The 15,309-nt window shown below is 42.7% G+C and overlaps 1 protein-coding gene across 2 annotated transcripts in view; it reads right to left on the reverse strand.

The window, feature by feature from the left end:
• Positions 1-9,870, reverse strand: part of ADRA1B (adrenoceptor alpha 1B) — a 96,768-nt gene extending 86,898 nt beyond the window's left edge. The window contains exon 1 of one of the 2 annotated variants that reach the window (XM_070414496.1): positions 9,828-9,870. The gene's annotated coding sequence lies outside the window, so the exon portion shown is untranslated. Of the gene's footprint in view, positions 1-8,050; positions 8,188-9,827 lie in introns of those variants that run through there. The other variant, XM_070414495.1, reaches the window with a different exon arrangement.
• Positions 9,871-15,309: the final 5,439 nt, after the last annotated feature.

The raw sequence follows: 15,309 nt of genomic DNA on the forward strand, positions 1-15,309 counted from the left end.
AGCATTAAATGAGACAATGGTACACTCTCAGCAGTTAGCACAGTGCCTGGTACACAGTAGGAAGCCAATAAAATGGTAGCTATGATGTCTGAGATTTATTTCTGTGATTCCTGTCTAGTGGCTGCTCAAGGTTATAGGAGGATCCAATGAGATAAGGGATTTGAGTATGTTTAAAAGATGATTGGAGAGCATGACATCACATAGAGTATTAAAATAATTATTTTATCTCAGTTTTTTAAATTTGCCAATCGATGTGCTGTTGGACCTGGATTGGGCATCTGGTTGATGGAGGGTGTGATGGACTCTTCCAGATCTGTCTCCTGTCTGACATTTCAATCTGGTACAGTGGGAGTAAGGGGCATCTAGAGGGTCTGCCTACTGTCCCCAGGCCTTCTAGGCCATCGACGTTGTTCAGTCCTTTCATTTTAGCAATCTCAAGAGTGGTTTATAAGTGGAGAGGGCACACTAGACCAGGAGCTAAAGCTTTATTTGCTATTTCCCAGAGCCTGTGGCTCTGAGGTTGCTTGGGACTGAGTGAGCCAACAACGAGGTGACAAAGGACCAAGCAACAAGCCCTGATTTATGACCCGAGATTTCCATTCCAAAAGCCACATCATCAGTCCCTTTGGGAAAGAGCTTCCACCAGAGGAACTGCCCTCCAGCCTCAGTACTGAGTCTCAGGCCTGCTCCCAAGGGCAACCCCTTTTAATGCACCCCATAGGCAGAAGAAAACCCAGAAAGCAAATTCTTGGACTGGGTCAGGATAGGAACCTGACTTCCTATTGGCCAGTGAATACCCGAGAAACAAGAATCGCATCCCCTAATGAGGAGGGCTGGTAGAGTTCATAATAAAATGGTCTTATTGTCAGTTGGGCTTACAGAGAGTCCAGAAGAAGGGATAAATAGTCCTTTACTTTGTATTCCAGACTTATGTCCCCTACAAACACCACAGTGGGTGATGCCCCTCAGCCACTTTCTAGTTCTTTAATATCCCAGTTGACATGGGGCCATTATAGTAGAATCTTGTGATGCCCTGGCTGGCCACACCTCTTCCTTTTTAGTAGAACTGTGTAGAGCATTTTGAGGGGTGGGTAAGTTCATAAATCTCAGACATCATAGCTACCATTTTATTGGCTCAGACACCTCCACTAGATCCAGAGATGAACCATGTTTGTTCTTAAACATAATTCCATCCCCATTGCCAATGTTATGGGTGGTCATGTGGTCCAGCTCTAGCCAATGGGACCTGAGGAAAAGTTTTTTGGAGTCTTCTAGAAAGATTTTGCTCTTTGATAAGAGAGAGAGATGGGAGGAGAAACTCCGGTCTCTCTTTTCTTTCTTTTGAATGTCATTGGGTGAGGATGTGGTGCTTGGAGCTGTGGCAGCCACCTTGCCACCATGAGGAGAAGGCCAAGAACACTGCAGAGAAGCTGACCCAGAGCCTTGAAATTGTTGAGTGCCTGATCTAACCCTGCTTCCAACAGCCAACTTGTAGACTTTCTATTAAACAGTCCTTATTGTTTAAGTAACTTTTAGTCAGATATTCTGTTACTTGTATCCCAAAGCATTCAAAGTAATACATCAGGGAAACCTCTTTATTTGACCTTCTCTCTCCCTTCTCCCTTCCCTACCATAATCCAAGGCACTCAAACTTGGTTGCCTGCAGGGACCAGGGAAGTAATACAAAAAGGTGAAACTGCCCAGTTTAAGAGAAGCAAATTGGAGAGTAAGTACTCCTTGTAAAGGGACTGGTGCTGGCTACTTAGCTCCAACTGGTGATGGCCATGCAGGAGTCCTAGCAGGGCATGACCAGGTGTTTTTACTTTTTAAGTGAAATAATAAAACTGTATTCTTATGTGGAATCTCTCAATTTTATATAAGCATTTAAATTTTAAATAATATACTGTATGGACCAAACGAGCACTTCTGAGCACTGTGTATAGTTCAGAGGGCACATATTTGTGACCTGGCTTTAATCCCAGAGTTCCATCTCTTCCTGGGCTTGATCTCAAGTGTGGGCTGTCAGTGAGTTCTTTCAGATTTTGCTGTTGGGTTGGGTTGTGGTTGTGGGCTCGGGTGAAACAGAAATGGTAGATAGAAGATGGGGGAAGGGAAGAGAAAGACCAAAACTCTGGCTAGTGGTTAAGGTGGGACATCTGAGGGACAATCAAACCTTTACTCTGTAGGATAAACTTTCTCTTCACACAAAATTGGTAAAATCTTATGTGTGATTTTACTAAAAGGGTAACTGTGACTTTTCTACTAAGTCCATTAGGCTCTAAGAACAGGGACGATGAGAGTCTATTCCACCAGACAGCCATGAGGCTAGGAAGTTGGATGCAGCCTCCTAGGAAAGTGCCATTCTATATGACTTTATTAGTGCTACAGAAACACAAGCTTTGTCAGTGAGCAAGCCTCTTCAGTTCCATTTAGCCCAATAAGTGCTCAGTTCTTTTCAGCAAAGTAAAAATATTCCATGGAAAATCCAAGGACACTGTTTTCAGACAGAGACTTGCACTGAAATATCATCCCCCTTCTGTGCTAAGAGCATTTTGAGGGGTGGATAAGTTCAAACTAACCTTTGTTAAACTAACTTTCCATGGACACCTGGGGACTATGCTCCCCAAGGGCAAGTCCAGAGTCCTGGTGGCTGTATGACCCAGATAGGTTGCTTAATTAAAGTCCACAGGCTGTAAAATTAGAAATCTTCATGTTTGCATCTAGACCATCAAATTAGAAAGTTTTTGGAGCACTTCTGCTAAAAGGCATCAGAGAAGAGCTAACAGGAACTTCATGCAGTGTACTGTGTACAGCCCACTGCTGCCCTTTGATGAAACAAGAGGTGAGTCACCACCAGCTTCAGGGATTGAGAAGAAATGTCAATGAAGGATGAATAATAGGTGCTGTACTGACACCTAAGAAGGTTAAGGGCAGGATTAGTTGGCAGGGAAGAAAACAGTATGTGGGGGAGGCCAGCTTCTGTAGCTCATTGCCATTTGATTGTTTAGCCAAGAAAATAGGGAATTTCTTTCATTTTTTTTTAAAGAAAAAAATTATGGATGTGTTGGAGAGAGGGGTCTTTCTTCAAGGGCAGAACAGTGGACTTGATAGCTTTCAGAAGCCCCTTCAAGTTCCAGGCCTTTATTACAGCAGAGGGGGCAGTCAGTCATAGATGTGAATCTGGGCATTTCTCCAAGCATTCCAGGCACATCAGAAGGAACAATCTGCAGAAAGGCATAGCCTAACCTTGGCCACTTCTAGGTAGACTTCAACATCCCAGAAGTGCTGAAGAATGTTAGGATGTGTTTTAGTCCCTGCCACCAAGATAGTAAGTGGTTATGAAGACATTTCTTGGCCTCTGCATAGGAAACAGAGGGGAGGTTAGAGTTGGTGGTATGTTTCCATAGACCAAACACTTTCTTGGCGACTGTTTCTGGGGGGAATCAGCAAAGGATGATCATCAAGGAAATGACCAAATGCCTCACCATCTGATAGTATCTTCACTTGCTTGTCTAAATTATCCAGAAAAATCTCAATGAAGGCAGGTTTGGAAGCCTGCAGAGTGTCTATAAGAGAAAGGGAGGTGACACCATCCCCACTGCTTCCACTATGATGCAAAGTGACCCATCATCAACTAGTATGTGTAGATTGATGGGCCAAGATGAGTTCACAGCACTCACAGAGTTGGGCATGGTGAGTTCTTCCTTGAAGGGAGATCCCAGTGGGGCATCTTTGTGTCTTTCACAAGATCCAAATCTCAAGCCCAGAGAAGGTCCTCTTGTTGATATGATAGCCACACAAGCCTCTCAGAACCCCAAGCTATGCCATTGACCAAGGCAGTTGGACAAAGCCACTGAAATGAATGCAATAGTAGTGAGAGCAGAGCAGAGTAAGAATGCAGCCTTTAGATTCAGATAGACCTGGATTCAGAGTCCACACTAATACCTACTAGCTATGTGACTCTGGGCAGTTAATAACGTTCTCTGAGCTCCATGTCCTACTCTGTAAAATGAGAATTAAGAATATGTGTGGGTCCTGAGCCTCCTTGTCCTCAGATCCATGCCTATCCCTCCCTCCTCTGCTCTGTGTTACAGGGAGCTGATCTCTCAGGCTACTCGTCCCAGGCTCCTGAATCAGCTGGTTTCTAGCTGAGTTTGGCCAATGGTAGGAGATCTGGGGACAAGAAGAAGGGGCTAGGTGGGAGCATTTCTCCCTTCTCATCAGCTTCAGGTGTGTCTCAGGCAGCAGCTGCATGCTCATAGTGTGGAGCTGGTATTAACATGATGACAGTTGAAGGGCTACGTGTATAGGTTTTAATAATGTTGACAAGCCAGTGCCTTAATAAAGATTATTTTGGTTGATTAACCATCACTCATGTAGAGGATGGGATATGAGATGGGAATTTTGATTAGGACATGGAAAAGTAGATGATAAAGTATGTCAAGGTTTATCATGCTGCAGGGGCCCTGGTGAGTAAAGTAGGGGGAGAAAGGCTTCAGGGTGGCAGGGAGGCAGAGGAGGAGACCCTACATTACAAGGCATTGAAGCAGCAATGGAAGTCAAGGTTGTCAGCATCAGAACTCTGCAAAGAACTAGACCCTCAAAGACATCTGAAATTGGCATTCTAAGCCTGTCAAAATAGAGCTTAGACCCATTTTTATTACTCTTTCTTGAAACTTGTGGTGGGTTGAATGGTGATCCTCAAAAGATATGTGTAAGTTCTAACTCCAGGTACCTATGCATGTGACCTTTTTTGGAGATGAGGTCTTTGAAAATGTTAATGATCTCAAGATGAGGTCTTTCTGGATTTAGACTGAGCTCTAAATCTAATGACTGGTGTCTTCTTAAGAGAAAGGAAGAAGAGGATTGAGATACAGAGAAACCATTTGAAGATGGAGGTAGAGATTAGAGGTAGGCTGCCATAAACTTAGGAACATGGAGTCACCAGAAGCTAGAAGAGATAAAGAATAAAATTTCCCCTAGAGCTTCCAGAGGGAGTATGGTCCTGTTCACACTTTGATTACAGACTTCTGGCCTCTGAACTGTGAAAGAATAAATTTCTGTGTATGTGTTTCTTTAATCCATTCAGTTTGTGGTGGTTTGTCATGGCAGCTCTAGAAACTAACACAGATCCCAAATTTCAGCTATATTCTGTCACTGAGCTATTTTCTGAAAGTCTAGCTCTTTGCTGACCTCAGATCTTTGATTATGTTATATTGGACATGCATATTTATATTTAATGCATGCATATTTAACTATTTGGCAAATATAAAAAGAGACAGGCTAATTGATAGATTGACAGAGAGAGGCAGAAAGCAAGAGGGAACTAATAGTGACGCTATTGGGGACAGTTCTGCCCACTTCCCACATGGTACATGATGAGTGCCTGTCCTGGAGGACACAGGAGGTTTGGCAATGACTGCTCCTTTTCTCCTCTCCTATGGACTTTGCACTATGTGTGAGTTCTGCATTTAGAAATTCATATTTTTTCACACAACTTGGCACCTCAAGGCAAGCTCTCACATTTGTCTGATGCTCAACTGAAGCAACAGCAATTGATTTCAGAACTAGAAGAAACACTGTACTGGATTTCTTGAAAGATATTATGTCATTTTGCCAACACAGTCACCGCTGAAAGAATTTTCAAGGGTACATTCGACTATCATCTAGTCATGATTTTTTTTTTTTTGGCTTTATGCATTGATTTTTAGAACCCAAATGCTGAGTAAGATTGGATTCCTTCAAAGTCACTTTGCTTAGAATTCCTTGGCATGCTTCATCATGCTACCTTTTAAAAAAATTCTCCCTTTACCCCTTCATCTGTGTTGAATTTCTAGCTTCCTCACACTTCCGTAACATTTCCCTCCATCTTACCCGATATATCTTTACTTATAGGAACTTGTGTACATATCAGCCTCCCTCATAGGAGCTCCTTGAGATTGGGGGCTACATATCTTTGAGCCCTCCACAGACTGGATAAATGAATGCAAGGATGGATAAACTGATGAATTTACAGAGTTAAGAGAAAAATCAAATGGAAACTAATAGCTAAAGCAAAGAGAGCCCATCTACATTGCACAATGTGAGGCTTAATGCATAAACTGGAACTCCGATCGACAGGTGACTCTTGCAGAGAGCTACCTGGCTTCCTTTCTCTGCTGACTTAAAATAAGGCCTGGCACTGAGGCACTGCTCTACACCATTGGAGACTGGAATACATTTGTATTACAACTCAGCTTAAGCGACAGGTCTTCAAAGAACTCCCCCATGCACCTTCCAATCTAATGAGACCCCCTCTTCTCTATCATATTTTCTTATGGCATTCTCTTTTTCCCTTTCATGGCTATTGTCATAGTATGAAGCTATATTTATATTTTTTTGTGACTTTTATCTCTTTTGTATCCTACCACATTCTGGCTAATTTTAAACTCAAGAAAGGTAGGGCTCTTCTCTGTTTCTTAACCTTGGTGACCTAGTGTGCAGCTCAGTGCCTGATACATGCTTCTAGTGCTACCAATGTCTAATATTAATCAGCTGTGTATTATGTGCCAGACGCTGCTCAAAAGTGCTTTACATAAATCACCTATTTTCAATCTTCACAGCAACTCTAGGACCAGGAACTATTATTATTCCCATCTTATAGATGAGGAAACTGAGATATGGAGAAGCTGAGTTGCCCAACATGTCACAGTGAGAATGTGGCAGAGTTGAGATTTATGCCCAGCCAAGATGGCCCCAAAGTCAGTGCCTATCACTAAATATTTGTTGGATAAATGAATGAAACATGATAAATATTGAGGGACTTTGGGACTCAGAGCTGGGTGGACATAAATATATCTATCTATCTATCTATCTATCTATCTATCTATCTATCTATCTACCTACCTACCTATCTATCTATTGGGCTAACTTCTTAGCCTGTGCAAAAATGTCTCCTACAGCTACTCTGAGAGTTAGCTCTCCAGATCCTTCTGAAGCATTTCTGGCAATGCAGACTCACTCACTTTTCCAACTGGGGAACTTGAACAATTGGGATTCTTTTCCTTATACAAAGCTGAAACCCACTTCCATGGTACCTATGGCTGCTATTCTGCCCTCAGCAGCTTAAAAGAACTTTAGTCTCTCCCATACAACTCTGTTAAGTGTTTCCCCATCTACTGTGAGTGGCTCAAGGGCAAGCAGCTTTATCTTGTCTGTCTGTACCATTGGCACCTCAGCATAAAACTTGTTGTGGGAATGAATTAATGAATGAACATATACTCGTCCTTGCTACTCCTGTGAAGCTCGAATAAGTTCATGAATATGAAAGAGATTTCTAGAAACCCATAATTTTCTTGTTTATTAGAAATCTCCTCATAGCTAGCTGTCACATTAAAAATTATAAAGCTAGACCATTTACTTAAGGCATTAGTATCTGGGAGTTAGCCTTATTGGTTACCTCTGGGGGCTAGTTGGTATTTTTTTTGGTGAGTTTTGGGGAAGAGTATTTATATTTACAAAGGGGATATAACTAACCCATGGAATTATGGACCTCAGTGACAGGCATATTGAAAAAGGGATTTTTGGACAAAGAAGGGGCTTTCTTGGTTTCTTGAAGCAGAAAATAGAATCTTCCAGTTTCAGTTGTACCTGCAAATGCACAACTACAACATCTTTTCTCAGACTCCTCAAAAAATGCAGTATAGTTATGACAAGCTATATCTTTAATCCAGTCTCCATTTAAAATGAAGCACATCAAGAAGCCAGAATCAAAAGCAAGCCACATAGTGATTGTGGGAATTAGTGATCAGCGTGGGCTATGAACCACGTGAGTTATATTTTTCTTTGTGTTTTGTGCAAAAACTTCTTCCATTTCATTTTAAGTTGCATCTGCTTAAGTGATTTTTTTTCAGAGCATCATGAATGATTTATGACTATCGACGCCGCATCCCACAAGATTACATAAGGAACAGAGAAAAACAAGTGATTGAGCCAAACTTAAAACAACAACAAAAATTTTCAAAAAGCAGATTTTGTTGTGGCTTCAGCCAGACAACAGTTTTTTACTCACCGAAAGTGCTTCCTCATTCCAAAATGCACCCCATTTCTGCGAGGATCCCCCTGATTTCCCTTCTCTGTTGCCGGCACTCTACCATCAACTTCACGTTTGGCCCCCAGTGAAGTCCTGGAACGTCCAACTGCCCTGATTCCTCCCTTTCTCCCCCAACATGAACTTTGCAGTTGGATTGCATAAACGGTCTCATTAGTTTGGTTAATGATTGGACAAAAACACTGATGGGAGTAATATCTACCAGGCTTGTCATTTCTTTAATGATAGGATAATAGAATTTCAGAGTTTGCCAGGGCCCGGGACCATCTATTTATACCTGTTTTTTGACAGCTAGAGACATTAATGGCAAGAGTGCTAATGTGACTTGCTCAAAGTCCCACAGCAAGATACTTCAAGCAGAGCAATGGACAGAATCCAACCTCAGGGTAGTCTAGTCCGTGATATTAACCAAGAAACCCCCATCTCCTTATTTAAGTAGAGGTGGTAACACTAGGCATTGTTTTCAACTAATTTAGTGGTTATTGGGTAGAATTTCTGTTGCTGACTTGTTTATTCATCCAGAGCCAGTCTTGGGAAGGTGACAAGTGCTTGCAAGGCAAAAACTTGTGTTGAGGGTTCGAGTAATGGGGAGCAGGCTGAATGGGGCAAGATGGCTCACCAGAGTGGTCAGAATGGCCTAGTCCTGGGAATGAGGGTTTGTTTGAAACCTGAGGTCTGGGTCAGTGGGTCTGTATACAGTACCTGGTTTGAGAAGTAGGTTTAAAATGACAACATGAAGGTGAGAGCAATGTGAGGAGTCGAGGAGTGACAGAGAGCAAGAAGGTTGAGATGCGTGGTCAGAGTGTGGGCTATGACGAAGTAGCAGGGACCACCAGGAGGGGCAGGGGCCAACTGCTGGTCTTAGGGATCAGGATTGGGTCAGGTCATTTTAAGTTTAAAGACAAGGATTGAGAACTCAATGTCCTTACCTACGAAAAAACAAAACAAAAAACAAGTTACAGAACAGTGTGTAGAGTATGATTCCATGTGTGCATAAATCTGCCTCAACCAGTGGAATGGAGGGTACCACATAGTTTCCTGGTCGAGAGCATGGACTTAGGACTCAAAAATCCTGAATTTGCTTTTTTCGCTCTGCCTTTTATCAGCTGTGTGATTCTGGGCAAGTCACTTAACCTCTCTGTTTAGGTTTTACATTTCCCAACAATAGCTGCTTTATCAACTGGCTGTAAAGGTCTCAGATAATGTATATAAGGCATTTAGCACAGCTTCTGGCATATAACAAAGGCATAAAAACGGCATATATATGTTTATTAATCCTTACCTGAGGATATTTTTTCCCCATTGGTTTTAGAGTAGAAGGAACAGGGAGAAACACTAGAGAGAAATACTGATGTGAGAGAGACATATTGATCAGTTGCCTCCTATACATGCCCTGACCAGGGATTAAACCCACAACATAGGTAGGTATATGTGGAATCAAACCCACAACCTTTCAGTGTATGGGAAAATGCTCCAACCAACTGAGCCACTCGGCCAGAACCATTCAACAAATATTTGATATGGTTTATGTACCAGGCACAGAGCTAAAAATTAAATAAATAAATATTAAAATTAAAATAAACAAGAAAGAAAAGAAAAAATGTAGAGAAAAAGAAAAAATGGTTGATTGTACTTAAAATTAGTATAGAAGAAAAGACACTGGATCAGGAATGAGGAAAAACTGTTACTTCAGTTGTAAATGTTCTATTAAATAACAGATTTTAATGAAGTTACTTACCCCTCTGTGGGTTTCAGATTTTCATCTGTGAAAATGAGGAGTGTGGGCACATTGCCCTGGTTGGAATGATCCATTGAGTGTTCCTCTTTGGAGAATGGACCAAGGAGAGCTCATTTCCACTGGGGTTCACACTAAACCATTCTTTATTATTTATTTTCTCTTTGTGGTCAGCAGAGGGAAGGCTCAGGTTTTCCAGAGGGGGATTTCCCACTTGCATTGATAAAACCAGTAGGTGGCCCTGGCTACCTCACCTGGTTTTTTCTGACTGATGTCAAGACTAAAGGAAGGTGGCTGAACTGGGAGTTTTCAGTCTTGGCTGAGAGAGACCTAGACTCAGAGGGGTGGCCGCATGGATCCAAATGTTGCCATAGGAAATTCAAGAGCTTCTGGAAGTTAATGCTGAAATCTTTCCTTCCACATCTGTTATTTTCTCTGTCCAAACCATGGCTTTGCTACAGTTTAGTGGCCTCCAACTTGGATTTCTAGCACAAATATGTTTTTAAGTTCTTTGGGATATTTGCTCTCAGCCACACTCTCAAGATGTGTTTGGCACGTCTTCCCAGGGAAGAAGGGACCCAGTTCCACACGGGGCATAGAGCCTACCTGTCCATGATGACAGTTCTTCTGGCAGCTGTGGAATGGAGATTCAGTGGTGGTGACAATGGAAGCTGCTGGCAGCCCCCATATCTCAGAGATGCGCTGTGAATGACAATGAACTTAACCTCTTGTGCTCTTGGAGATAGCTGAGGTGTCATGATATTGCAATAGATGGTTCTTTCCTCCCTTGCCAGTCTTGAAGGAAGTGCATCTATCCCTGAGCAAAGGCTTCCCAGGTGCTCCCAGAGGAGGCTCCTGCTGGGACCGAGCTAGTGCTCTGAGTGGTGTCCATCCCCACTGACCAACTCTCCTGGGCTGCCTTTGGCTTCTAACACCAACTCAGGGTGTCGCCAGAGACACAGCACCTTAATGATCCCGCCTGTAAAATGAGGGGGAAGAAGTAAATCAGGACTTCCTACCATTCCGAGGCACCCTGGCTGTTTTTCACAGCTGTCTGTGTATGGTGGGGCTTCAGTTCTTCAATCAGGCAACTCCTCTGTAATCTCTTACACATTCCGAACTTTTTTCATAAGATTTCCTTGGAAGAAAGTGTCCTCCTTTGAAAAAAATGTTTTATAAAATCAATAGAATGAATGCACTCATTTGTGCAACTTTGCTTTTGAGCCCCAGGTATATGCCCGGACACTGCTAGAGGCCCTGGGAGTCTAGTTGTAACAATGACTGTGTCCTACTCCTCATCCCCAGGAATGATCCTTCCCTTGCTCACCAGCTTCTTGTTGTGGCACCTCTGCCTCAGGGCTTTCCTCGGCTGCAGCCACATGCTCATCCCATGAGCAGGGCAGGTTGAGGACTGGTATCATAGGAAGAGCCCTGAATTCACAGATGGGAGTTGGGAGAATATCCCCTTAGTGGGGGCAATTCTAGAGCATGTTCTCCATCTTATCCCAGAGGTCCCCATTGGGAATATGACTTAGTTGCTCATTAACACTTCCAGTCTTGGCTTCCTTCCCTTCCATCTTACCTCCCCCACCCCCTAAGGGGTTTTTCTGGAATCACCTCTGAAATAAACCACGGGCCCTGGAGTCCTTGGCTCAGGGGCTGCCCTGGAAAAGGAGTGAATTCCAAACTATCTTAGTGGAGCATACAATTGTGTATGTACTTGTTTATTATATGATGATGAAGGTCCTTGAGGCCCTGGTGTGGTCAAGGAAGCAGAGCCAAGGACCTGAAGCTGCCTTTGATTGGGGCAGGCCCCAGTCAGCCTTTTAACCAACCTCCTGATTAAGTGGTCAAATATTTACCGAGTGGCAACTGTGAGCCAGTCCTGTACTGGGCTCTGGGACAGGGAGCTAAACATTGCATGGCAAAATGGACCTTTACAAGGCCTCCTTTAAGACCCACTGGTATACTCTTGATTTAGAGAAACAAGAGATATTCCTAGACTGGAAGGAGAAGGAAAATCTTACCCCCATAAAACAGTTTGAGAACAAAAGCAAGGCAACAGAAGAAGGTTCTTGGGTAATATGACAGTTCACAGGTATAAAATATAACATTAATATTAATTATACACACACACACACACTTCCTAAAACTGCAAAGTACACCAGTAGCAAATGGGTACCAGCTTTAACTTTCGGTTCCTTAAGCAGGCTGGTCTTCAGAGCATGTCTGGTTAGGGACAGAGGTACCTCTCCAAGGGGCAGACTACAAGAGCTGGAGGTATTGCATTACAGAGTCTGAGTGAGTAGCAGAATGGTTCAGTCTAGAAATGCCTGTTTCTAGGTCCTTCCAGCATTTATTATTGAAACTCCACTGGGGGAGGATCAAATTCCTCAATAGGTTTCAGTCCCAAAGAGCATTGTTTTCTACTGAGTTCCGTGGGGCCGTGGACCTTCATTACACATAGACTGTTGTGTTTGTCTCCTCCAGCAACCACCTTGGCTCAGGGCCCTCAATGATTAAGTTGAATGTTTCATCAGCTTGAGCAGGCGTGCAAAGCTGCTATGTGAGAAACTTTGCTAAGCTGCAGGAGAATATGAAGGCTATGTTGAATGACACTCAATCAATTGGTCTGTTTGTGCAAATAAAACAGGTTGATTCATTTAAAGAAAACAAGTCAACATGGCTGGCTATTTGGCAAAATGAAGACAAAACCACTGGCTGAAGGAGGAAGTCCTCATCTTTCACCAGGCAGCCCAGCCACGTGTAGTCTCAGACTCTATAATCACACTTGGTCAAGTTTTTTCTTGTTCCTTTTTATTTTTAATAAAATAAACTTCTGGATGCAACAGCTTAGATCCCAGTTTGTTGGAAATGATGTATTTCCTTCTCTTGGCTCCCCACCTCTTTTCTGTCATCGAGATGAACTATCAGTGGCTGGTTGCCGGGGCACAGAGGGGGGCCAGTTTGGATGGAGAGAGGCTCCACAGCCTGTCTTTGTTTCCTCAGGTCTAAGTCTGAGCCCCAGCCCAGCTCAGCTGCAATGGTGTCTCCAGGTCAAGAAGCTGTCTCTTTTCATATGCCCACAGACCCAGGAAGAGGTTCAACCCTTAAACATGGAGTTCCCAGGGAGGGTGGCTTAGTGGGTGTCCACTGTGTGACAACCCAGAATCTCCTGCAGGTTTGGACAGTCCTCCTGTAGACCTCAACTTGGTTTAACCTAGTTCCTGCAGCCTTCAGAAACTAACCCAGACACCAGGTCCCATCTTCCTTATCATTTGGCTCCTCAGTGATCAGCTTAATCCAACCCTCATTTGGCAGAAAATTAGAAGGGGTCTCCCTCCAGGTTGGTGGCATAGTGAAGGCCTGAAGCTGGCTCTCCTGCCTTCCATTAGGCTCTCTGTCAGTTCAGAGACAGGAGGCATAACTTCTAAAGGGATTGTGTTCTAAAGTGAGCACACAGGAGAAAAATTGGGTGTGGTTGCAATTTCCCTTGAACATACTTTAGGACAACTTGTCCTTGTTGGACAATGTAAGAGTCAAAACATAGCCATTTTTCTCCCAGTATTGGACCAGACCATTGCTGTTTCTTGGAGCTTCAGATGGCATAGCTAACCTACATTTAGGTAAAATGAAAAAAAAAGTATCTAGAATCACTTTTCCTATGTAGTGGTGATAATGCTAGAAAAGTTGGCCATGGACTGACCATCAGTGCACATTTTCAATTTGACACTCACCTTGGAGGTCATGGTCAATGGTTAGAAGGACAGTTGGAACCACCTACACTATTGGATTTTCTCTCTCTCTTTCTTTCTCTAGTTGTTTTTCTTCCTCGCTTGTTTAATATATCTAGCTGAATCCATGCAAGTTACATATGGCTATAGGGTATATGAGTCCACAGTATACCATGGTTAACAGCAAGAGTTTTGGAGTCATACTTATGTGAATTCTAATTTTGGCTCTGCCCCTGTGTTGTGATCTTGTGCCATTTACTTAATATCTCTGTACTTCTTTTCTCATCTGTAAAATGGGACTAATAATACTCACCTCACAGGGTTTTTGAGAGAGTCAAATGAGAAAACATGTGCAAAGTGCTTGGCATGGGGCCTGGTTCAGATAAACACTCAACAGCTGTCAGCTCTGAGGATGCACATGAGGACAGGGGGATGATATTTTTAAAAAAATATATTTTATTGATTTTTTACAGAGAGGAAGGGAGAGGGATAGAGAGTTAGAAACATCGATGCAAGAAACATCAATCAGCTGCCTCCTGCACACCCCGTACTGGGGATGTGCCCGCAACCAAGGTACATGCCCTTGACTGGAACTGAACCTGGGACCCTTCATTCCGCAGGCCGACACTCTATCCACTGAGCCAAACTGGTCAGGGCAAGAGGATGATAATTTAATGGTGTTCCTGGGGGCTAGACACTCTCTGTATATCCACAACTCTTATAATTTGAGATTTCATGCATTCTTGTTTCACCTACCCTCCTTATTTCCTATTTCTTTTAAATTGGCTTGGTTTGCTCTTGCACCAATCTATATATATAAAAGGCTAATATGCTAAGTGTCCATCCGGGTAATGATGTCATGTAGCAAAGCTCAGCTTCCTCTCCCTTCCTCTCCTTGCAGTTTCTTCAGCCCAGGAACATGACTTGCTTTATAGCCAGGTCACACTTTAACCAAATGTCTGTGAAGCATTTTCCCATGCCTCATCTCATTTAATCCTCACAGAAGTCCTGGAGTAGGTAGATAGGAGACTCGGTGGAATCCTATTTTCTCTTCATTAGCCAAAAACGGAGATTTAGAAAACTTAGAAACTTGACCCGACTGAAAAGAAGAAATGGTGGACCTTGAAAATGACTTCAGGTTTTCTCACTGCACAGAATATATTCAAACACAGCTGTAGTTAAATATTTTACCCTTTGTTCTCCCTGCGTGATCTACAATAATAATGTGCTTCGTGTTGATATTTACTGCTGTGTTGTTGATAATTACCTGAAAAATAAGTTGGGGCGCTTCACTGGACTGGAAAAAGTTTAGCTACATCAGAAAGCAGGTCTATTTAAGCAAGTTTATTCTGTATATATAAAATTTTAAGTTGACTTGTGCATGTGCGATACATATAGAGCTCTCACTGGCACCAATCACATGGGTGTGTTTCAATCTGTCATTGTGGATTGTGAATTTTGTTGATACTTCTATTATAGAGAAAGGGCAAATAGTGATATTAAAATATTTCTTCTAATTAATTTCCTTTTAATGTACACAGATTCATGCACAAGGCCACTAGTTTGAAAATAAAAGCCAAAGCAAAGCAACAGAAGGTAAAGGTTCTTGGGTTGTACTGCAGATCAAGGCACAAGGTATACATGCCTAAGTGAGATTCTCCATCTCTCTGGACCTGAGATGCTGTCTTTTTATCCTAGGTTCCCAAGAAAAAGAAGCATATTGGACTGAGTGTAACTTTGATATGATTAAG

Source organism: Myotis yumanensis, unplaced genomic scaffold, assembly GCF_028538775.1.
Source record: "Myotis yumanensis isolate MYYU_CA2020_CCGP unplaced genomic scaffold, mMyoYum1.0.hap1 SCAF_5, whole genome shotgun sequence".
Classification (NCBI taxonomy): domain Eukaryota; kingdom Metazoa; phylum Chordata; class Mammalia; order Chiroptera; family Vespertilionidae; genus Myotis; species Myotis yumanensis.